The following is a 17,660-nucleotide window of genomic DNA, read 5'->3' on the forward strand; positions in this document are numbered from 1 at the left end:
GTGGCGGCCTTTGGAGGGTGAACCAACGGCAAAGGAAGACCTTTCTCTCTGTCTCTCTCTCTCACTGTCCACTCTGCCTGTCAAAAAAATAAAATAAAAAATAAAAAAAAGAGAGCATTCTGGCATCTGAACTTTTCAGAGTCCATGATCTACTGGGACTGCCCACACATGCAGACTAGCTCTCAAAGCCACAGGCGGGAGTGCTACCTGAATGAACTGATTAATAGCAATGACAAGCTCTGCCATTTGCCAGGTCAGGTGCAGCCAGGTACTTTCGGCATGAATCATCTCATCTGGCCTAGGAGTTAGGTACTATTATTATTCCCATTTACAGATAACAACATTGACACATAGAAATGTTAAATAATCTGTCCAGTATTGCAAACACCAGAATGCAAACCCATACAGTTTGGCTCCAAAGTCCATGCTCCTGCATCTTATTCTAACTCTCTCTTGTTGGGATGGAAAGTGGAGTGTTCCAGATAGAGTGGGGCTCAATCAGGAAACTGTCGTAAAGGCAGTGGGTTTTGGGCACCAGCACTTTAGCACAGCAAGTTAAGTCACTACTTGAGATGCTGGCTAGTCTTGGCTGCTCCACTTTCTGATTCAGCTCCTAATTAATGAGCTTCAGAAAGCAGTGAAAGACGTGCAAGTACTTGGGCCCCTGTAACCATTAGGGAGACCTGGATGGAGTTCCAAGCTACTGGTTCTGGCCTGGCTCAACTGTGACCACTGTGGTCATCTGGGAATGAACCAGCAGATGGCCGATCTCTTTCTCTCTTCCCCTTCCCTTCTCCCTCCCATATAGGCACTGTTTGAGTCCTGGTGGCTACACTTCCAATCCAGCTCCCTGTTAATGCACCTGGGAAAGCAGTGGAAGATGGCCCAAGAACTTCCACATCTTCCACTGCTTTCCCATGCATATTAGCAGGGAGCGGATTAGAAGTGGAGCTTTTGGGACACGAACCAGTGTCCATATGGGATGCTGGCATTGCAGCCAGCAGCTTAACCCACAAGGCCACAGTGCCTGCCCCTTGAGCTGAATTTTTAAGGCTTTATTCTCCCTTTATTGCCAATGCTATGGTTTGAATATGTTCCCCCAAAAGTTCATGTGTTAGAAATTTAATTCCCAACGTCACTGTTGATCATAGCAGAGGGTAGGGCCTTTGAGAGGTCATTAGGATTACATGAGGTCATGAGAGTGAGGCCCTCATTAGAGCATTAGTGACTAAGAAGAGGAAGACAGATCCAAGATGGTACACACTGTGTCTCACCATGCAATGGCCTCTACCATGTGATGATGCAGCAAGAAAGCCCACATCAACACTGCTGCCACACTCTCGGACTTCCTCGTCTCCAGAATCATGAGCCAAAAAAAACCTCAATTCAAAAATCACCCAGTCTCAGGGGTTTTGTTACAGCAACAGAAAACAGACTAGGACAGCCCATTACCTCTGCTTTGAGGGCTATCACTACCAGCGTAAAAGTCAGAGCGAAGGATTTCAGAAATCATGAGTCACCATCTCTGACAGATGGCTAAGTGACCACAGAGGAGTCACTGTAAGGAAAGCCCCTGGCTCACTTACAGCACTGATCATGGAATAGTCAGTCATAACAATGCACAAAATGGAACACTATGCCGCCATTGCCAGTATGATGGGAAGTGGTATTTACTGGTATGAAAGATGTCCAGGCTATGTTGAAATCTAACACAATCCTAGTAAAACTCAAGACTGGAACAAGCTGTGCCAAAACATCAACGGCATTACCCTGATTGCTGACATTTCTGTCTTTTGTTTTGAATGCACTTTTCTGAATTTTTGTGCTAATCAAATATTACCTTCACTATCAGAAACACACACACACACACACACACAAACACACGAAAGCTTTTTCCATCTGAGAGCAGACCACGTTGTGAAGAGGAACAAGCGGCACATTCCCGAGGACAAGGAAAAAGAACGTGTGCAGCCGTAACCAGAAACTTTCCACGTACGTTTAAGTTATTATAGCACCACCAGATCATAAAAGTTTATTTTCCTTTTCATTGGATAAACTGACATCATCCTGGTCTCACTGCAGTTCAAATTTCTATCTGCTGGGTATCTTTATGCTTGAGTTTTAGACAGCCCAGTATTCCACAGCTTTACCTGGCTTTATGTGTGAGTTTCAAACAAGCTGTTTCACACCTACAACTGCCATCTGTCCTTCAGGGCACCAGGGACCCCCGGGGAATGGGTGTGCTGTGGTTGCTGCACCCACTCGAGGGCAGGTCTCTGCACCGGGAATCTCAACCACAGGGGCTGAGCATCACCTTGCAGACATCAAACAGCTACCACTATTTTGTCCTGCCTTTGCCACATGTGCCTCCTCTAGGACCCAATCATTCTGTCAAAGTTTAATGGGCTTCATCAAAAATTAGGAATATTTTGAAAAGTAGCACAATTTATTTTTTTTAAAAATGTGATAAAATACACATAGCGTAAATTTTACTACTCATGACACTGAATACTCAGAAGGTTGTGCAGCCACTACCTCCATCTAGTTTCAAAACATTTTCATCACCCCAAAGAAACCTCGTATCTATTAAGTAGTTACTTCCCTTTCCTGCCTTGCCCCCAGCCCTCTCTTCTGCCTGACAACCACTAAACTGTTTTTCACTTCCATGAATCTGCCCATTCCAGGTATCTGACATAAATGGAATCATTCTGGATATGGTATATTTGTGACTCAGCAATATATTTTTAAGATTAGCCCATGTTGTATCATGTTATCAGTACTTCATTTGTTTTTGTGACTGAATAATATTCCACCGTATGGACATACCACGTTTTGCTTACCCATTTGTGCACTGACAGACATTCAGGTCGTTTCCACCTTTTGACTACTGTGAATAGTGCCACTATGAACAGTCAAGTACAAGCTATTGTTTGAGCACTTGTTTTCAATTCTTTTGAGTATATATGAAGGGTCTTCAAAAACTTCACAGAAAAATTAGCATTATGAAAAACTACTATCTATGATATGAACATTTTTTTGCACCAAAATTAACTTTCTCTTTTAAAGATTTTATTTATTTATTTGAGAGGTAGAGTTACAGACAATGAGAGGGAGAGACAGACACAAAGGTTCACTCCCCAAATGGCAACAACAGCCTGCAGCTGTGCCGATCCGAAGCCAGGAGCCAGGTACTTCTTCCTGGTCTCCCACGTGGGGGCAGGGGCCCAAGGACTTGAGCCATCTTCCTGCTTCCCCAGGCCATAGCAGAGAGCTGGACTGGAAGAGGAGCAGCTGGGACTAGAACCGGCGCCCATACGGGATGCTAGCACTGCAGGCAGAGGATTAACCTACTGTGCCACAGTGCCAGCCCCCAAAGTTAACTTTCAATTCCATTGCTGCACGAATTTTTGGAAGTCCCCTCATCTATGTACAAGTGGAAGGGCTGAGGCATACGGCAATTCTACATTTGCACTACTGAGGAACCACTAAACTGTTTTCTGCATACTCTATGTTTGCTCCACAGCAGCCACAAGAACAAACGTCCAGCCACCATCAAGCACAGCGCTTCCTCAGCCAAATCCTCACCTAAAACTTCCGAGTGGGCCTGACGTAAGATCTCATACCAAAATCTGATCTCAGTACTCTGACTCAATCAATTTAAGGGAAATAAAAACTTCAGATGTGGCTATAAGTGTATTGATTTTGTGTTTGATGATTACCATCACTAACCTTAAAGACTCAAATGGCAAGTTAAACTTTGTATTCACCCAACCTCGCATTACATTCCTAGCACTAATATTTTATTCAGTAAAATACTGTATTATCACAGTATTAGCTCATTTAAAAAAAAGATTTATTTATTTGAAAGGCAGAGTTACAGAGAGGCAGAGGCAGAGAGAGATCGATCCTCCACCTGCTGGTTCACTCCCTAGATGGCTGCATTGGCTGGAGCTGAGCCAACCCAAAGCCAGGAGCCAGAAGCCTCCTCCGGGTCCCCATGCAAGTGCAGGGGCCCAAGCACTTGGGCCATCTTCCACTGCTTTCCTAGGCCGTAACAGAGAGCTGGATCGGAAGTAGAGCAGCCAGGCATTGAACTGGCCCTCATATGGCATGCCAGCACCTCAGGCAGCGGCTTCATGCACTATGCCACATAGACGGATCCTGTATTACCTAATCTTAAAAGGGATGCTGTCATGATTTTTCATTGCTTTTGTAACTAAAGTCATAAAATTGAAAAAAAGAAAAAAAAAAGATGCCAAACTGCTCTATGGTATTGGGTTAACTATGCAGAATTCTGAAACATGAAATGCTAAAGAGCTTTGCAGACACACCTCCATTAAAGTCATCCAATCAAGTAATGGCGAATCAAAACTTCCCTTTTAAAGCTGAATCTCAGAGTACTTTCCTATGTATCAAGTCTTGAAAGTCTAAACAACGTCTTTCAAATGAACCACCAAATTTAGTTTCGGCATAAACAAGGGTTCAAGGGCCTAAAACTTAGGCCTTAAGGCACACAAGAAAATCGAGTTGAGCTTAAATTAAACCTAGCAGCAATTTTGATGACAATTACATGGCACCTTTTCTCATTCCTTCAATTTGATATTCATCAAGTAAAACGTACTTTCCTTCCTCTAATTAGAAGGCATGCACACCTGCTCACATCCTACAGTCCCTCAGGCTTTCTCTTACAATTGTGGGCCTATGTTGCCCATAGAGAAACCCCTGCCTACTGTCCCTTACATCCCAGCATGCCACATTGCTGGACTAGCATGTTGCTAGATAGTGGAAAGAGATGGCTGGCAAAAGACATTATCAGAGGAAGAAAAGACAGGAAGATACACTGAAGTGGGGCCAATACAAATTCTGACCAAACAGATGTTGCTACAGGCTTAAGCAGAGTTCAAAGCCAGTTCAATCTCACTGGAGACCAAGGCCATCACATGTGGCTACTTGGGCTGTACACTTGCCACTTTAGAGAGTGCATTTATAGGCTTATGGTATAAGTAGTTGCTTCTGGAATTGTGCAACATAGTGGTCTTGCCAGAGATGTCAAGAACTCCAGAAAAGAGGGGAAAAGATGGGTCACTGCAGACCACAAGAAAGCCATCTACTCCAGCCAAGGTCGCAAGCTTGTCAACTGGGAGGCAGTGTGTTTTAGTGGGCAAAGTGTGAGCTTCTGAATTACACAGTCCTGGACTAAAATTCCAGTCCCACTAATTCACTAGTAAATGGGAACTGTGGTAAATTACTTAACTTCTCTGGGCCTCAGCTCCTTATCTGTGAAACCGGACAAGACCACTTGCGTCATAGCATTTTATTTTGCTGCAGGAGCCAGGATGATCCTGTTACACCATTAGTCAGACTATGTCATTTCTCTGTTCAAAATCCTCTGAGGGCTTGCCATCTCTCAAAATAGACCTCAAATGCCTTGTGATGGCTGACAAGGCCCAACAAGGCCTTTCTTCTGCTATGTCTCGGAACTCGTCCCCTATGATTCTCCGCATCTTTCCCTCTGTCCTCACCTACTGTACTCCTTGCTTTCCTCAAACAAGTCTGGCATGTTCCCAATTTCAGGGTCCCCACTCTTGCTAATCCCCTAGCTGGGATGGTCAGCTGTGGGAGCCAGCTACTCTGTGAAGCCTTCCATGACCATTAATTTTTGTTTTTTTGTTTTTTAAAGATTTTATTTATTTATTTCAGAGGCAGAATTATAGACAGAGAGAGGGAGAGACAGAGAGGTCTTCTATCCACTGGTTCACTCCCCAAATGGCCACAATGGCTGGAGCTGGGCCAATCTGAAGGCGGGAGCCAGGAGCTTCTTCGGGGTCTCCCACACAGGTGCAGAGGCCCAAGGACTTGGGCCATCCTCCACTGCTTATAGCAGAGAGCTGGATCGGAAGAGGAGCAGACGGGACTAGAACCAGTACCCATGTGCGATGCTGGTGCCACAGGTGGAGGCTTAGCCCACTATGCCACAACAACGGCCCCTGACCATTCTTTTATAAAGTGAGACTCTTCCCTCTCCCAACTCTGGCTTTCCTCACTCCTATTCCTCAGTGTCATTCATCACATTCCAACTAGTATATTATTTATTTATTTTGTATTTTTTGTCTTTCTTGCCCTTCCACCCACACTAGCATGAAAGTTCCACAGAGGGCAGGATTATTTGCCTGTATTCTTCACTGATGAACCTGCAACACCTTAAATGGTCCTTAGCACAACATTAAGCGCCCTCTACAGTAAATGGTTCACTAAATAAATGAAAAGTGAGGATTCAGTTAGCATGATATGAAAAGCATTTAGCATAGTGCTGGGAATTCTCAATGCTCAGTAAGTGACAGCAATTTTTCTTACAGTCATCATTTCACAAAGGAGATAATTGCAAGTTGTAATAGGATGGAAGAGTGACTTCTCTTAAGCAAGTTTACCTTGGAGAACTGTGAAATGTTTTTGATAACTCTGAAATCTTTGAATTCATCTGCAGAATGTGAAAGGAAAACTGTATGCTTGTTCCAAATAGTCATATTCAGAAAGACACTGGAAATGATAAAGTAATAAGCTCCAGGTGTGCCTCCCTTCATCTACTAGGTAGATCTGAAAAGCTCTACAACTACTTAATTTTTTAGAAATCAAATTAGATGCCCTTTTTCAATTTTACATATAAAGATATGTTACCTTCATTTTGGTCATATTTAATTGCTAGTGGCATCAAACATCCAAGCATTAAATTCTCTCATTTCTGTCAAGTTCATAATGACAAGCACACTGACCCCTGAAATAGACCCTTCTGAAACTAAAGAATCTTTCGACAATATAAATAATTACTAGCAAATTCATCTGCTTTGCAAATTCAATTTTTAATATATTCTCCTAAAGAGAAGTGCATCTGCACTGAAAATCATTGACCCGGTTTTCTTACTCCAAACAAATGTAAGCAGCTTCTTGTTTTCCTTTTATTATTGCTCTAATCTTCATTTCACATCAAATACTATGGCTTTTCCTGTTTTGACATGTAGTGGAATGTACATGGTAATTTTAAGTTATTTAGTCTGAAATTCAGTATGTCTTGGTGTACTCCACTTTGGGACTTTTTAATTATAGCCAAACAAAATGAGATATTCTTACCCAGTTAAGGGCAATTGTTAAGGGACAGTGCTATGGTGCAGTAGGCTAAGCCTCCACCTGTGGCACCAGCATCCCATATGGGCACCAGTTCATGTCCTGGCTGCTCCTCTTCCAATCCAGATCTCTGCTATGGCCTGGGAAAGCAGCAGATGGCCCAAGTGCCTAGGTCCCTGCGCCTGCATGGGAGACCCAGAAGAAGCTCCTGGCTTCAGATCAGCCCAGTTCCAGCCACTGTGGCCAACTGGGGAGTGAACCAATGGATAGAAGACCTCTCTCTCCGTCTCTTCCTCTCTGTGCCTACAACTCTACCTCTCAAATAAATAATTAAAATCTTAAAAAAGAGCAATTGTTGTACACTATATTAACAGTCTATCTGTCATAGAAGCTTAACGTTAGAAATCCTTTAAAAAGTTCATCTTTAATTCTTCCATGATTTGGTACATTATGCCTTTAAATAAAATAAAGCAACAGTGATTTAAAAAATTTGTTTTATTTATTTGAAAGGCAGAGTTACAGAGAAAACGGGAAAGACAGAGGTCTTCCATCAGCTGATTTATTATCCAAATGGCCACATGGCTGGGGGTGGACCAGGCCAAAGCCACGAGCTTGGAACTCCATCTAGGTCTCCCTTGTGGGTGCAGGGTCCAAGACTTGGGCCATTTTCTGCTGCTTTCCCAGGTATATTAGCAGAGAGCTGGATTGGAAGTGGAGCAGCTGGGTCTCGAACCAGCACCCATATAGGATGCCAGTGTCACAGGTGGCAGCTTAACCTGTTGCATCACAATGCCAGCCCTGTGATTTGTGTTTTTAAAATCACATCATTTGCGTGTCATCCTTGCGCAGGGGCCATGCTAATCTTCTCTGTATCATTCCAATTTTAGTATATGTGCTGCCGAAGTGAGTGGGTGAGGGGAGGGCCACGGGAGGGAGGGAGGGAGGTCGGGGGGGGGAGGAAGCCACAACAATACAAAAGATGCATTTTATATTCTACTTAAAACTATTGGTTGAACTCTGTAATTAATACACAATTACTCTTAGGTGTTTAATTAATGCTATAACTAGTACTCAAATAGTATTTTACACTTTGTGTTTCTGTGTGGGAGCAAAATGTGGAAATCTTTACTTAACATACGCTAAATTGATCTTCTGTATATAAAGATAATTGAAAATTAATCATGATGTGAAGGGGAAGGGGAGAGGGAGTGGGAGAGAGGAGCGTTGTGGGTGGGAGGGAAGATACGGGGGGGGGGGGGGAGGCTATTGTGGTCCATAAGCTGTACTTTGGAAATTTATGCTCATTAAATAAAAAAAAATTTTTAAAAATCACATCAACATTTTTTGCAATAGCAAATAGAAGTCTGGATGACGGTGGTTAACTTGCAATGTAGGCAGAAAAGGGTGAATAGTCATTTAATTTACAAGCAAAATTCTTCATTTTCTAGAACCTTCCTTTTCATTAACACCTACTCTCTATCAGGGATCTTCTGCCTCCAAACAATCCCCCCAAGGCCCACTTGTTTCCTGTTTCACTTTTTGTTTTCAATGGATTCTGAGTGAGCTGCCAGATGTTTCAGAGGCCTACAAGGCCATGCTGAGTTCTCTGACAACCAAGGGGCCTTATGTGGAAGACGACACCATGTAAATCCACAGGTACTTACTGATCACACAACAGCCGAATACAGGATAGAGGGCAGCAGTCTGTGCCCTCCAGGTGCTTACAATCAATTTAGTAATTTGAGATGTGCTCATATCAAATAATTGTGAATACTATAAACAGATGCTTCATTTTGTTTGAGCCTATACTTTAAAATATAAATTATAATTATTTTAAAATATAATTATTGGCTTCACTCCATTGTAAAATAACTATATAGAGAATTGGGATGCTATATAAAAGAAAAAAGAAAAATCATGCACACTCTCACCACCCAAATATAACCAAGTAAACATCCAAGTACACTTCTTCACAGTGCCCTTCCTGTAAATGGGTTCTTGGGGTATTTTTTTCCTTAATAATTGTGAACATATTTCACAGTCTGCTTTTTTCACTTACTTCAACATTTCCATATTGCCACATATGCTGAAACCAAATGCGAAACCATTCTTGTGTTATTGACTATTTCATGGATTTTTCAAATTTTTATATGAATAATGCATAATGAATATTTACATACATAAACTTGTCTATATTTATGATGACTCCCTTCAGTAGTGTACCAGAGGTACAATTAGTGAAGTAAAAGAAAAGACAGCTTTTTTTTTTTATTTTTAAAGATTTATTTACCTGAAAGGCAGGGTGACAGAGGGAAAGAGCAAAGGAACCAAATCACTTGGGCCATTATTTGCTGCCTCCTAGGCACGTTAGCAGGAAGCTGGATCCAAAGCACTTGAACCAGGCACTCCAATATGGGATGTGGTTATCTAAAGTGGTGGCTTAGGCTGCTACACCACAAGTGTCCCAGAAAAAGGCTTTTTAAAGGATTTTGATATGTGGTGCTAAGCTGCTTTTACCCTCCCACCAGCAACAAGAGAGAGTCTACAAAATCGGATATTATTCTTTTGTAAAGCTTCCTGGGGCAGGTGTGTAGCTTAGCAGTTAAAATGCCCATGGTCCCTTGTCAAATTACCTGGGTTTGGTACTGGGCTCCAACTCCTGATTCCGGCTCTCTGCTAATGCAGACCCTGGGAGGTAGCAGTGATGGCTCAAATAACTGGGTTCCTCTTACCCTTGTGGGAGACCTGGACTGAGTTCCCAGCTCCTGGCTTCAGTCAGGCTGCTGCAGGTATTTGAGGAGTGGATCAGCTAGTGGGAGCTGGCTCTCTCTCCTTATCTACCTCAGTCTCAGTCCTTCTCAAATAAACAGTTTCCCAATTCAATGAGTAAAAATGATGTCTCATTTTAATCAATAGTGATTTGATAGGCAGGCATTGTGTCATACCAGGTTAAGCTGCCACTTGCAATACCCTCATCCCATCCCATATCAGAGTGCCAGTTTAAGTTCCGGCTACTCTGCTTCCCATCCAGCTTCCTGTTAATGTATCCTGTGAGATACATTAATGTATACTGTGAGCACTTAAGTTCCTGCCACCCATGTGGAAGACCCAGATGGAGTTCAAGCTCTTGGCTTTGGCCTGGCCCAGCCATGACTGTTGCAAGCATTCCATCCATTGGTTCACTCCCCAGATGGCTGCAATGGCCAGGCCTTGGCCAAGTGGAAGCCATGAGCCAGGAACTTCATTCGCGTCTTCCATGTGGGTGGCAGAGGCCTAAGTAACTAGACCATCTTCTGCTTTCCCAGGCGCATTATCGGGGAGCTGGAGCTCTTCTCCTTATTTGTTAAAAAATTATATTTCTTCTGTTTTCTGTCTGTACATGTTCATTCACTCATTTGTTCAACAAACACTAATTACTAACTCTAGCCAACTGATATATAATAAGAGAAGAAAAGACTAGATTTGACCTTTAGTCTTTGATATCTGCACCTTAGAGTTAATTACAGACCAAAAGGAAAGCCAAGTCAACAAAATAGAAAAATGGCTTCAATAAAGATATGTCTAGAGACATACTCAGATAAAGTACTCCTCACCTACTCTAGCATGTAGATGCACGTAGGGGGGAATTCAGGAAGGCTTCACAGTGAAGGCAGTAGCTGAGCAAAGATGAGAAGCAATTTGCCACCCAGAGAAATGGTGGTGGTGGGGAAAGGTTCGAAGGAATGGGAGAAAGGACTATATTCTTCTTCTTCTTCTTCTTTTTTTTTTTTTTTTTTTTTTTTGACAGGCAGAGTGGACAGTGAGAGAGAGACAGAGAAAGGTCTTCCTTTTTCCATTGGTTCACCCCGCAATGGCTGCTGTGGCCGGCGCGCTGCGCTGATCCATAGCCAGGAGCCAGGTGTTTCTCCTGGTCTCCCATGGGGTGCAGGGCCCAAGCACTTGGGCCATCCTCCACTGCACTCCCTGGCCACAGCAGAGAGCTGGCCTGGAAGAGGGGCAACCGGGACAGAATCCGGCGCCCCAACCGGGACCAGAACACGGGGTGCCGGCGCCGCAGGCGGAGGATTAGCCTATTGAGCCACGGTGCCAGCCCAACTATATTCTTTAAAGACTAAAAGAGAACAAGAAGATGGTGTATGTGGGGAGCTATACAAGTATGAATAACAGGAGTAATATCACATGCTCAGTGTATGCCAGACATTGATCTCACCGCTCCACATTCATGAACTCATTTAATCCTCATAACAAATCTTTCAGCAGGAACTTCAATTATACTCATTTTATTGATGAAAAATTAAAGCCCAGAGAGCTTTAGTAAATTGCCCAAAGCCACATGACTATTAAGCAGCGCAGCCAAGATTTCAACCGAGATAATCAGAGCTCTTAGGATGAACTGAACATAACAGAAACAAAGCCAAGAGATAAGAGAGCTGGCAAGTGGGGCCCAATCACAAAAGGCACACACGCGGGCCATTCTAGGATACCCAGGTTTTCTTCCGCTGCTGAAGGGACTCCAGAGGAAGGGTACTGGGCAAGAGAGCAGTATGAACAGAGTCCTGTCAGAGTATTCAGGAAACACAGAGGTAGGCCTGCCAGTGAGGGTTCTGGGGTGAAGGGGAACATGGTAAGAGATTGGAGCTGAGAAGCATCAATTAGGATTGAACGTTTTTGGCTTAGAATGGACCTCAGGACTCTTGTTGAGTGTCTAGAAGACAGGACCATCATGGAAGTTAGCTTTGGCCAACAGGAGGGATTATCTTTTCTACTGAGATGGAAAAGGAGGACTGCAAAGCTGTGGGTGTAGGGGTTATGGGGGAAGTTTGTATCTGAGAATTTCTGTATTATCTGTTAACCTGGAGATGAGATTTTTCTGCTATGAATGGGAGGAAAATGTTAAGGTTAGAAGCTTAATAATGAGAAAGAGGGAAACATCCATTATGGAGGATGGAAAAAAAGGATAACTAGGTCTCAACTCTATTCTAAACTGCTTCTTCATGCTTAACTACTCACTGATACTTAAATTGTCCAGCCTATTACCCGTGCCTTTGACCTCTTGGTCCCTACAGGTACTTTCCTCTCAGCATACAGACATGCCCATGCCTCTCCAATTTAAAAACACCAGCAAAACCCAACCCTTGACCATCTGCCCAGCAGAGTCAACCCAGCACTGTCCATCAGCCTGAGAGGATCTGTCTCCCACAGCAGCCTCGTGGCAGCAAGGAGCCACGACAGCGACATTTAGCAGCAGTCTGACCCTTTCTACTCAAATAAGTATCTCTGGGATTCCTGAACAATTAAGGGGGAAGAGGAAGATAAATCAAGAATAAATGAATGATCCCCCAAGAGGAATGCCTGGTAATATGGTAAACAGGTGCTCAAGGAATTAAATGGGAAAAGTAAAAGAGGAGTGATCACAACCCAATGCAGAGCAAGTAGAATGTGTCATAATGGTTCCAAGTGCAGTCAGAGACTTCGCATTTATGGTCACAACTTCTCCTGCGACCTTCTTCCCCCTCCTGTCATCTTATTTCACATTTTCAGTTGTTCACATGTTGTCATTGCTTATCTACTTTTGCTATTTGTCTTTTGCAACAAAGACTACCTGGTTTGATCTCAGATTCTGCAAAAAAAAAAAAAATCTATTTGGAGTTTTATATTAACTTGAAATTGTCCTAAAACATTTTAAGCCTGTATTTACCTAAGTACCAAAGACAAGATTAAAACATTTAAAACATTATTTTCCTCTCAGATGGAACACGAGGAACTCAGCCTTTGCTTTCCCCACTCTCTCCTTCTGAATCTGCAGTCAAATGCTCTACCCCTGAGCTATACCCTCTTTCTGAATCTTTGTTACTTTATCTGTGGTATAAACCATGTCACTGGCTTTTAAAATTTTCTCAATGATAGCATTCAGCTCTTTGAAATAATGCTTGAGCTCTGAATTCACATGTGTAAGAGCGTGTGTGTGTGTGTGTGTGTGTGTGTAAAAGAGAGAGAGAGAGAGAGAGAGAGAGAGAGAGAGAGAGAGAGAGAGAGAGAATGAATATCTTCCTTCTAGTTCACTCCCAAATGGCTGCAACTGCTGGGACTAGGCTGGGCCAAGCCAAAGCCAGGAACCACAAACTCCATTTGGGTCTCCCATGTGGGTGGCAGGGATTCAAGTACTTGAGCCATCATCTTCTGCTTCCCAGGCATAATGGCAGGAACCTGGATTGAAGGAATAGTTGGGACTCGAACAGGCGCTCACGCTGATATGGGATGAAGGCATCCTAGTGACAGCTTAACCCGTTGTTCCATAACACCCACTCCAACTGCTCTAATTTTTTAGGACGCCCCCTATTTTTTAAAAAATATTTATTTATTTGGAAGGCAGAGTTACAGAGAGGCAGAGGCAGAGGCAGAGGCAGAGAGATATCTTCCATCTGCTGGTTCACACCCCAAATGGCTGCAATGGCCAGAGCTGGGCCAATCTGAAGCCAGGAGCCAGGAGCCAGGGGCATCTTCCAGGTCTCCTACACAGGTGGAGGGGCCCAAGGACTTCAGCCATCTTCTACTGCTTTTTTAGGCCATAGCAGAGAGCGGGATCGGAAGTGGAGCAGCCAGGTCTTGAACCGCGGCCCACATGGGATGCCGGCACTGTGGGCAGTGGCTTTACCCGCTATGTCACCATGCTGGCCTCATCATGCCCTCCCTCAACTCTTTTTTTCTTAAAGATTTAATTATTTATTTATTTGAAAGTCAGAGTTACACAGAGAGAGAGGAAGAAGCAGAGAGAGAGAAAGAGAGAGAGAGGGAGGGAGAGAGAGAGAGGTATCTTCCATCTGCTGGTTCACTCCCCAACTGGCTGCAATGGCCAGAGCTGTACCGATCTGAAGCCAGGAGCCAGGAGCTTCTTCTGGGTCCTCCCACGCAGGTGCAGGGGCCCAAACACCTGGGCCATCTTCTATTGCTTTCCCAGGCCATAGCAGAGAGCTAGATTGGAAGTGGAGCAGCTGGGGCTTGAACTGGTGCCTATATGGGATGCTGGCACTACAGGAGGTGGGTTTACCCAATATGCCACAGTGCTGGCCTCTTTCAATTCTTAATTTAAATTTTTCTTCATGTTCTGGATTAATTTATTAAAGTAATACATTACTTTGAACAATTTACTAAATTATATTGTCAGTTTTCTTAAAAGATTTAAAAACATTTCTTTTGTCCAATGTACAAAAACAATTTGTCCTCAATTTGTGTACCCTTGAAGCACTGAACATATAATCTATGGCCTCCCTATACTACTTGAGGTCATAGTTTTTGGCTTTTATGTCACTGGTTCTACCATTGGTGATGGTATTTTTAAGCTTTGTTTTGTGTAAGTTTTGCTTTGATACTTACTAGAGTCTTTTATATGACAATTTAAATTTTTACTAAGGTCTATTTAGTGCTCTCTTTTCCATATTTTGGTTGGAAAAGAATGAATTCTTTTGATTTTCAGATTTTTTAAGCTAAGAAAATAAATTTAAAAAATTGTCTTTAATGATTACTTTAGTTCAATTTGTTTAGTTCCCTCTCTACCTGTTTCTGCTCTCTTCTTTCTCACTGTTTCAATATCTCTGTTTTTATATTAAAAAAAGATTACTTACTTGAAAAGCAAAGTGAGAGACAGACAGGCAGGCAGAGAGGGGAGAGAGGAGGTTTTTCCATTCACTGGTTCACTTCTGAAATGCCCACAACTGCTGGGGCTGGGCCAAGCTGAAGCCAGGAGCCAGGAACTCTCCTACATGGGTGCCAGGGACCTAAGTTTTGGGCTATCTCCTGCTGCCTTGTTAGATGTGTTTCAGAAGCAGAGGAGGTGGCACTTGAACTGGCACTCCCATACGGGATGTCAGCATCACATGGCAGCTGAATCCGCTGCACTACTCTGCCAGCCCCCATTCCCTTTTTTATTTTGCTCTATTTGGGGATGTTGCTAAAGATAGTTCTCCAGTTTACTACCAAGTTTTCTGCAGTATCCAGTGTCTGTTAGTGCCTCTTGTTTAATTCTTAATTCAGAAAATATGTGTTTTCTACGTTTCCATGTAAGTCCTTCCCTATTTTGGTCTGTTTACTTCCCAAAATGGCCTGCAACTGCTGAGACTATGGTACATCTTTTTGACCATAACATAGTTTCTAAGGATAAACAAACAGAAACCAATTTTTCATCCAATAAATCACTTCGAGAGTCTACATGGATTCTCCTGTTCTACATAGTTTAGTTTTTCTCTTTTCATGCAACTTTACAAAGAGGTCTTTAGAGCAGTCTGGACGTTGGTGTCTGGCTGTGGTTCACAAATTCCACAGGTTCTGTCACAGATGGGGTATGTGTGTGTGCACATGTGCACATGCACCCGCATGCATGTATGTGTGTGGGGAGAGTGGTTAAGGAAAGGAGATATAATCATATCCACCACAAATAAATGTTCCAAGTCAATATGAAAAGAGGCCACAACTATTTAAGGGTAGAGCAGGGAAGACAAGTTTTTTATTCAAAGAGCAAGAAGCCACATTTGGGGTGTGGTTTTTGTAGGGAAAAAAGAGGAGAAGTAGCAGAGTAAACCCTGGGAGGCTTATCCCAACACCTCGCCACTGAGAAGAGGGATTCCAAAAGAGGCTTTCCATGCATGGTGGTCCCAGAGTTACATAGTTCACAATTGGCACAACCTTTGGCAGTGGCCCTTTTTAGGGACCGCTTAATCACACAGAAGTCCCAGGGTAGATTCTTGGTCTTATGTTCAAATTGACAAATTGTCATTAAGGTAACTGAGTCTCCTGTCAATAAATCAAAAAATGAAGAAATAGAACTTCCTTTCCATAACGTGAAGTAGGAAGACTGCTTCCACTTTCACCGTGGCCTACTTTTGGATTGGTTTGAGGTCTTCTAGGAAGAATTCTGAGCTTGCAAGAAGGCAGCACTGGGCTGAGGATTAAATTACTTATCTGAATCAGAAGTTGCAGATACAACCTAGGCAAATTACCTAAGTACATTTGGACAGTGGCTGAAACTTTTAAACTTTGCAATGTCAGTAAGAAATCATTTTCAGGCCAGATAACATAATGAGAACTTGGTCCTGGCTCCCAGTTTTAAACACTGTGCTTAAATTCTAGGTAATGAATCCTAGTGTGTAACCACAAAGCGTCAGTCCTAAAATAGAAGTTTTAAAAGTAATAGAAGAAATCCATATGCTGATAGCTTCATCTGTAAAGCCTACATGGCTCTAAATCAAAAAGTAAATATGCTCATCTATTACGTGTTTCACATTTCTCCTAGTAAAATATAAATGAGAAATGAATGTAAATCAATTAAGACAAATACAAATGGAAAAGCTGGTTGTCAGTCACAGCCCTGACTTCCCCAACATTTCAACGGCCAGCAGTATTCCTCGTCCAGGAGAAGACACTGGTACAAAGTTCCTTCTAGGCCACAGAATGGACACTCATAGGGCACAGTTTGCCCAGAGCTGATTTGCTGGAATGACAACTAGCCACAGCCACCTGACGTCTAAGCCTGCATGGTGGCAGCAGGCACCCACCAGGGCAGCAGCCTCTGTGCTGTAGGGGCTGTGAGCTTTGGCCACAGTCATTTCCATCCCTACCATAGGATATCACATACCGCCCTCGACACCTCACTCTCCCCATATCTGTGCCCTTTCATGGGTGAATCTGCTATTCTATACTCTAAAGGAGCACAACTTCCTTCTTGCTTACTGACAATGGGCTCAGCCATAGGACTTGATTGGCCGAAGAATAGCATGAAAGTCAAAGTGTGCCAGTTCTGAGCCTACACATCAAGAGGTCTTCAGAAGGGCTGATGTGGTGGTATGGTTTGATAAGGTGTGGCTTGCGATCCCAGTATCTCCTATCAGAGTACTGCTTCAAGTCCCAGCTGCCCCGCTTCTCATACAGCTCCCTGCTAATGCATGCTGGGGGCAGATGATGCCCAAGTTACTTAGGTTCTTTTTCACCCATGTAGGAGACCAGAATGGAATTCTTGGTTCCATGGCTTCAGCCAGGCCCAGCCTAACCTATTGTGGCCATTTGGGAAGTGAACCACCTCTCTTTCTGTTGCTTTGCCTTTCAACTAAATATTTTTTTTTTTCAAAAAGAGGTATTCCATGTTTCTCATTCTCTGATTACACCTTTGCTATCACCACGAGAATGCGCTCAGGAAAGCCCACAGTTCCTTGGAGAATGATAGACATGTGCAACAGAGCTGCCTCAGGTAGGTTCAGGCCAGATCAACTAACCCATGGCCAACCCACAGACCTGTGAACTAAATACTTATTCTGCATGACACTAAGATTTTTGAAGTCATTTGTTATATATCAAAATTGTAACAATCAATGACGGATTCACCCTCCCAAGTCAGGCCTTCTTGCACTCCCCTCTCTTTCATTCAGAGGTCAGAAAGAGGCACCTTTGCATCCCAGCTAAAGCTAGACCTCAGGAAGTTGTGTACTTGGCTCATGGTGCAGCCTCTAGGAGAAATGTTTTGACTGAACCATATTCCAGTGGAATGCTCTTGT

General features: G+C 43.2%; 1 protein-coding gene and 1 non-coding gene across 2 annotated transcripts in view; both read right to left on the minus strand.

The window, feature by feature from the left end:
* The window catches only part of EFHC2 (EF-hand domain containing 2), a 183,471-nt gene that overhangs the window by 35,593 nt on the left and 130,218 nt on the right, over window positions 1–17,660 (minus strand). The window lies entirely within an intron of this gene.
* LOC127485007 (U6 spliceosomal RNA) lies at window positions 7,923–8,026 on the minus strand. The gene has a single exon (XR_007912216.1). It is a non-coding gene; the product is annotated as a U6 spliceosomal RNA (small nuclear RNA).

Source organism: Oryctolagus cuniculus, chromosome X (assembly GCF_964237555.1).
Source record: "Oryctolagus cuniculus chromosome X, mOryCun1.1, whole genome shotgun sequence".
Taxonomy (NCBI): Eukaryota; Metazoa; Chordata; class Mammalia; order Lagomorpha; family Leporidae; genus Oryctolagus; species Oryctolagus cuniculus.